Raw genomic sequence first — 6,164 nt, forward strand, 5'->3', positions numbered from 1 at the left:
AACTGTCGGTTGCCTTTGCCAAGGTCTCCTCCCAGACAGTAAGCTGCCTGAGGGCAGCGAGGACGCCTTGCTTGTCATTGCCTCTCAGTGCCCAGTCCAGCACCTGCCATTACCCAAGTCAATGAGACGGTGAGTGAAAAATTAACCTGTCATTGTCGGCACACCATGATGCCTCTATGCCACGTGGCTACATGCCACGATGCCTGTAAACCTCTCTGACACAGAGCAGAGCAGAATAGATGGAAAGAAACCAAAATGCTAAGTCATTAGATTGAAATTCCACGCCTCCCCCCCACGCCGCTGCATTAGCTAACTATTTGTCGTGGCATTAAACTATTGCTCTGGGGGAATAGTGATGCACAAGTTCAGACAATCCAGGGGCTCTCCGGTTGTGGAGAAGAGGCAGGAAGGAGTCTGGGGGGTTCTGGAGGCAACCCCCTTGTGGCACCTTTCTTGGTTCTGGCTTCTTCTCTCAGGCCAAGTCAGCCCAGCCCCCAGGACAGACATGGAAGCCTGGACAGGGACCCCTGCCCTACTCACCTGTGCCTCATGGTGGACCCCCATCCAGGGGGAGGCGAGAGGGTGGGGCGGCACCCCCAGGAGCCCAGAGCCTGGGCCGGACAGAAGGGTCCTGCGGGCCTCACTGGGCCTAAGCAAGTGCTCTGGAAATCCCTGCCCACTCCTCAATTTGTCAAGAGAGTGTCCTGAATTTTAGCAGGAACCCCTAGGTCCCTCTGCCCAGTCCTGGTCGGCCACTGTTCCCTCAGTGCCAACCAACATCAACTGTCCCTGGACACTCTGGTCAGGAACCCTGACCACGTTCTGATCAGCTGAGCCCAGTCATGGGCTCCCGTGCACTGAGCAGCCGTCGGGGTTGGCATTCATAACCGACTACCTGGCCCTTCCCACTACTGGACATAACAGCTCCAGGGAGGGCGGAGAAAACAGAGCCAGAGGCCGGCCGCTGGGGCTCCAGGAAGGAAGTGGGGAGGCAGGTGGGCCTGTCTCAGGAGGCCTGGGGGCTGGGGGCGGAGAACCAGAGACTGAGGGTTAGTAATGAGGCCCAGGCTCAGGGAAGATCACCCAGGGGCCCCTGGGGGCCATGGGGGCTGCAGGAGGCCTGCTGGGTGGGAGGCTGCCTTAGGAGGGGTGGGTAGGTGGGGAGGAGTCCCGGTGGCCAGGAAAGTGGGGTGAGGATGGGAGGGGGCTGCCCAGGAGCTGCTCTTTCATGGGTCAGGTCAGAGCCGGGGCAGCGGGCTCCAGGGTCTGCCTGGGGCTGCAGGTGAGTCATGGGGAGGGAAAGGTCAGCCCAGGAATGAAGAAACCAGCTGGGCCGCCTGGGGCGGTTACCCTCCCTGGGGAGGTGAGAAAGGCAGTGGCTGGGAGGAGGGAGGACTCACTGGACCCTCCCGTTGGCCTCAGCTCCCCTGCTCCTACCAGCATGCCCCTTTCCACAGGGTCCCCTGGCTGGTCCCCAAAGGGGACCCAGGTGGGTCTGTCCAAGGCCAGTTCCCCGCTCTCAATCACAGCGGCCTGGGGCTTCCCTCAGTGTCCCAGGGAGTGGGTGCCTGGCCTGGGATCCGGAGAGGAGGCTGGAGCACCTCCAGGCCCAGTCCCGGGACAGGTGAGTTTCAGCAGGGGTACAGGAAAAGGCTGGAGGGGCGTCAGGGAAGGAGGGGAGAGGGGGGGAACTGCCATGGCCTGCCCCCACCCCGCCCCGCCCTGTGTGCGGGGATGGACGGTCACTTACAATTCTCTGCAGAGGACAGGGGAGCGAGGGCCCTGGGGCTCCTTCCAGTCCAGGCCGCCTGCTCAGGTGGGGCACTGGCTGGGCGGCTAGCAGAGGCCCCGGCTGGAATTCTTCTCTTCCCTGTAGCCAATGCCTGGGCAGCAGGGGCGGACTCCAGTCCCCAGGGCTGTGAGGCCCTGGGGCGGGAAAGGTGACCTCAGCCCGAAACCGAGCAGGGGAGGAGTCTCAGAGGCCCCTCCTCACCAGGCTCTAAAGCCCCTCCCTGTCGAGGGTGGGGGTAGAGTGCTCCAGCCTACCTGCTCCCTCCTCCTCAGAAGGTGTGCTGTGTCTCTGCTCTTCCCCGGGACCCTCAGTGGTGGGGGGAAGCCTCAGGTTTGGAATTCGCGCCCCCTGCCCTGGGCTGGGCACGAGCAGGGCCCTTAGAAAGTGAATGCTTATTTGCCTTGGGCTTGCACTGTCCCTGCTGAGGGGAACAGGCTGGCCAAGCCTGCAGGCCACCCAGCTGAGACCGAGCCTGGTGACCAGGGTGGGGGTCAGGGTCAGGAGGTATGGAACTGACTTGGACTCAGCCCCCTCCAGCCTGGATGACCTTCAGCCAGCCACTTAAACTTCTTTGAACCTCTGCACTCTGAAACATGGGCGGGGGGGGGGGGGGCCCATGCCTGCCTTCCAAGCTGCCTGGAGTAGAAGCCTTTGAGTGAGAGCCCAGGGGACCCTGAGCCCCTTTGGGGAAGGATCACGTCATGTGCTCCCATGCTTTGTGTGCCCAGTGCCCAGCACTTTGCCCAGCACACACCAGGCGCTCACTGCGTGCCAGGTGAGGGAGCCGTGAATGAGGAGGCTGGAAAACCCCGTACAGTGTAGAGGCTTCTCTCTTCTGGGGCCCCTGCCTCTGCCAACTGTCCTTCACCCATGCCACCCTCTCCCGTTGTCCAATGGTCCACTGTCCCCGATGACCCCATGACACCCCCATCCTCACATCCTGGCCCCTTGCCTCAGAGGGAGTGGGGCCCTCCCCATTTACCCTGGGCCCCCCCCCCCCCCCCCCCCCCCCCCCCCCCCCCCCCCCCCCCCCCCCCCCCCCCCCCGCCAGTCTCCTGCGAGCCCATCTCATCCACCAACTTCTCACCATCCTCAGCCCCCCGCTCTTCTGGCTCCTGCCCTTTCGCTCAGATCTGGGGAGCCTTCCCTCTAGGCCTCCACCTGCCTCTGCCACACGGCATCTCTCCCTTCTCTGCCATGCTTCCAAGCTGTCCCCACTCAGTCTGCGTCCCTTCATCCCTCTGACCTCTGCCTTCTGCTCTTAGTAACCCCTTGACCAACTCCTGATAACGTGACCGCTGATCTTGTGGTCACCACTTCCGATAAATATTTGATGGCCTTTATCTAACTTCCCCTTTTTTCTGGACACTTCTCTGTGTCTGGACCAGCACTCTCCTGCTTTTTCTCCTTGTTTCCTGACTGTATCTTGCCCTGGGGCTCCGCTCCCTTCCTTGGTCGCCCAAATGTGGTGAGTCCAGGGCTGTGGTCCTCACGTCCACATGCTCCCCCACCCCCACCCCATCTCCGCACACCTGCTGAAGGGCTTCTCCCGGGCTGCGGCAGGCTCTGCTGTCAGCTCCAGGAGGGCACCAAAGCCATGAGCCCTTTTTCCACCCACGCCTTCCCAGCATCCCCATCCCCATGGGAAACAGACCGCTGTGTCCCGGCTGGGCACACTGGGAGGCTGGGGCTTATCCTGACTTCTCTCCTACCCTCCTCAGCCCATAGGTCATCAGCTCCCTCGGAATCCACTTCCCAAACCTCTCCTGTCATCACCGCATGCCTGGGAGACCACGAAGGTCCCAGCCAAGGGGGGCTTTTTTGAGCCCCACTCCCTTCTCTGCTGAGAGTCTTCCAGCAGATGCAGGGGAAAGTTGAGGCCCTGCTCCCACAGGCATCATCACTCCTCACCAGAGCCAGAGCAGGGCAGGGTGGAGGCGGGGCTGGAAGGCCCCAGGGGTGTGGCACCTCACACCTGCACCCATGTTGTGCACCACAGCACACTGGGTGTCCTTTTATGTCAGATGGCCTGGGCTGTGCTGGACTGAGGCATCGGTCCCCTATCGCAAGGCCCCTGACCCAGATCCTAGCCCTCCAGGCCCAGGGCTGTGCCTCACCAGATGTTTGGCAAGTGCAAGATCAATTCCCGCTTAGTGACAGAGTGAATGAAGGGGAAAGGTAGGAGCTGCCTCTCCTCCTCCTTCAAGAAGAAAACAGGTAGGCTCACCAGGAAATTCCTTCTCTAAATGCTGCCTTGACTAAGGGCAGAATGGGGTTTCTGTACCAGGAGACAGACGACTCCCCACCCTGGAGTGTGTCCGGGATGGGGTGTCAGGTCGGTCCACAGCTGACACTGGAATAAAGCAGGGTCACAGGAAGTGTGAGTTTATACCCCTTACATGGGGAGGAAACCAGACCAGAGGTGCTAAGCCTCCTGTTGAGGTCATAGGATGCATTCATTAGGGGCAGAAGTGGGACCAGGCAGAGCATCTCCACCAAAACCCGGGTCTCTGACATACGCCCACGTTCCTCCCCGTGCGAGCACCACCCCTCTCTCCACACCTGTGTCCCCCACCGCCAACACACCGCTATCCTGCGCTGAAAGTAAGAGGGGCAAGCAGGACACGGGATGTGGAAAGGCCCTGGAATGCGCCTCCGAGAAACTGCCCGGGAAACGGAGGGACGCTGGGGTAAAGAGCACTGGCATCCAGCCATCTGTCCCAAAGAAGTGGGCCAACTGGCCACCAGAGACGTGGGGAAGGTTATTTCCCACCCCCCACTCCTTGGGTTCCCTCTGGGCGGAGCCCCCGTCCTCGTCGCCACCCGCCGGATGCTATTCCCCGACATGACCACAAGGGGGCGGGCTGCTCCTTGCCGAAACGGGAGCGAAGGTGGAGCAACCAGGTTACCGAAGGCAACCCCAGCCAGCCTAGGTGGAGCGCCTACTACATGCCAAGCGTTTCCATGCCCCATCTCGCCGAAAGCTCACAACACTAATCCTTAGGTTTTGTCCTGCATTTACACAAGAGGACAATGGGGCTGGGAAATTAAGTGACTCCTCAGCAGGTGACAGGCCACCCAGCAGGGTCAAATTCCAGTCTCTGTAGCTTCAAATCCTGAATCTTTGCACTGCAACAAATTGGGCGGAGGGGAGACCCAGGAACTCCCAGCCCGGGAATGTGCTTCCTTCCTCTGGGCACCCCGACTTGGTCCTGGCGTGGGCCAGGCATCAATGTTTACAGCAAGTACATTACATCAAGTCCAAGGAAAGAAATCAAAGACTTAAAAGGTTTAAGGATCATCCATCCACACTTTCCACCCTTCTTTGGGCCAAAGGGCAAATGGAGACCCTCGGAGAGGAAATGAATTGCCCATAATTACCCAACTGTCTTTAAAAGGCAGAGGTCAAAATGGGGGTCTGTGCATCCATCCTCTCTCCACATCTCCCCAACCACCGACCCAAGGTTCCTAAAGTTGAAGACGTCAGGGTCATCCGAAGGATTCTGAGGACGTAAAAGTGTTTTTAAAACATGTTCTATTTTCGATTTCCTAAAATTAACAACTGGGTTCTGAAATGAAAAGAACACACTCACTATAACTGTACCGCTTCCTGAAACAAACAAATCAAAACTGTCTTTTTTTTTTTTTAAAGGGGAACTGAGATGTTGGAAGAAGCCAAAAAAGGAAGCGGATCCCTTGCTTTCACATCCATTATCTCATCTGACCCCTAAGCTCCTGTGAGAAGGGAGAGGCAGGTGGAGCGGCCCTGAAGGACCGCAACTCCATATCCAGAGGCGTTTCGGAATGTTGCGGATTTTAGGAAAATACCAGGCGCGCACCTGCCAGCAAGGGTTGGAGCAGAACATTGTCATCCAGTTATCTGCATTTCTGTAGTAAAACTAAACGTAATAAATAAAGACCACCCACAGCGGGACATCGGTTCAAGTCCAATTTTACCACCGAGTTACGGAAAACCTTTGGGCTGAGAGAGCTTTGGCATTTTGGAATTGCAGTTAAGTGACTGGGAGCCTGCACCCTTCTCTTTCCGTGGTGGAGAAAAGAAAGGTTCCGCGGACACTGACGCTGCCTCGGGCCGGACTCTAGGCCGAGTGGGTCTCCTCCTCGAACCCGGGTTCGGAGCGGGCGCAGGCCCCCCCCCCCGCCCGCCTCCCAGCCCCCGGTACCTGCTGCGGGCGCTCCTCCAGTGGCGGGCCGCGCACGTCCTGTACGGCCTCGTCGACGTTCTCGGAGTCGCCGCGCGCCAGGGGTCGCGGGCACACCCAGGAGCCCGCCACGCTGCAGGCCTTGAAGCTGCCCGCGCTCCCGAGGAGGCCGGCAGGGGGCGCGACATTGGCGCGCGCCAGGTCGTCCA

At 59.7% G+C, this 6,164-nt stretch overlaps 1 long non-coding RNA gene across 2 annotated transcripts; it reads left to right on the plus strand.

Moving 5' to 3' along the window:
- Window positions 1-937: 937 nt before the first annotated feature.
- LOC115282000 lies at window positions 938-5,718 on the plus strand. Of its 2 annotated transcripts, none has more exons than XR_003904487.1 (3): window positions 938-995; window positions 1,458-1,624; window positions 5,445-5,718. It is a non-coding gene; the product is annotated as an uncharacterized LOC115282000 (long non-coding RNA). The 2 variants fall into 2 exon arrangements; XR_003904488.1 differs by having other exon boundaries at window positions 995-1,049.
- The last annotated feature ends 446 nt before the right edge of the window (window positions 5,719-6,164 follow it).

The sequence above is a fragment of the Suricata suricatta genome, chromosome 17, assembly GCF_006229205.1.
Source record: "Suricata suricatta isolate VVHF042 chromosome 17, meerkat_22Aug2017_6uvM2_HiC, whole genome shotgun sequence".
Taxonomy (NCBI): Eukaryota; Metazoa; Chordata; class Mammalia; order Carnivora; family Herpestidae; genus Suricata; species Suricata suricatta.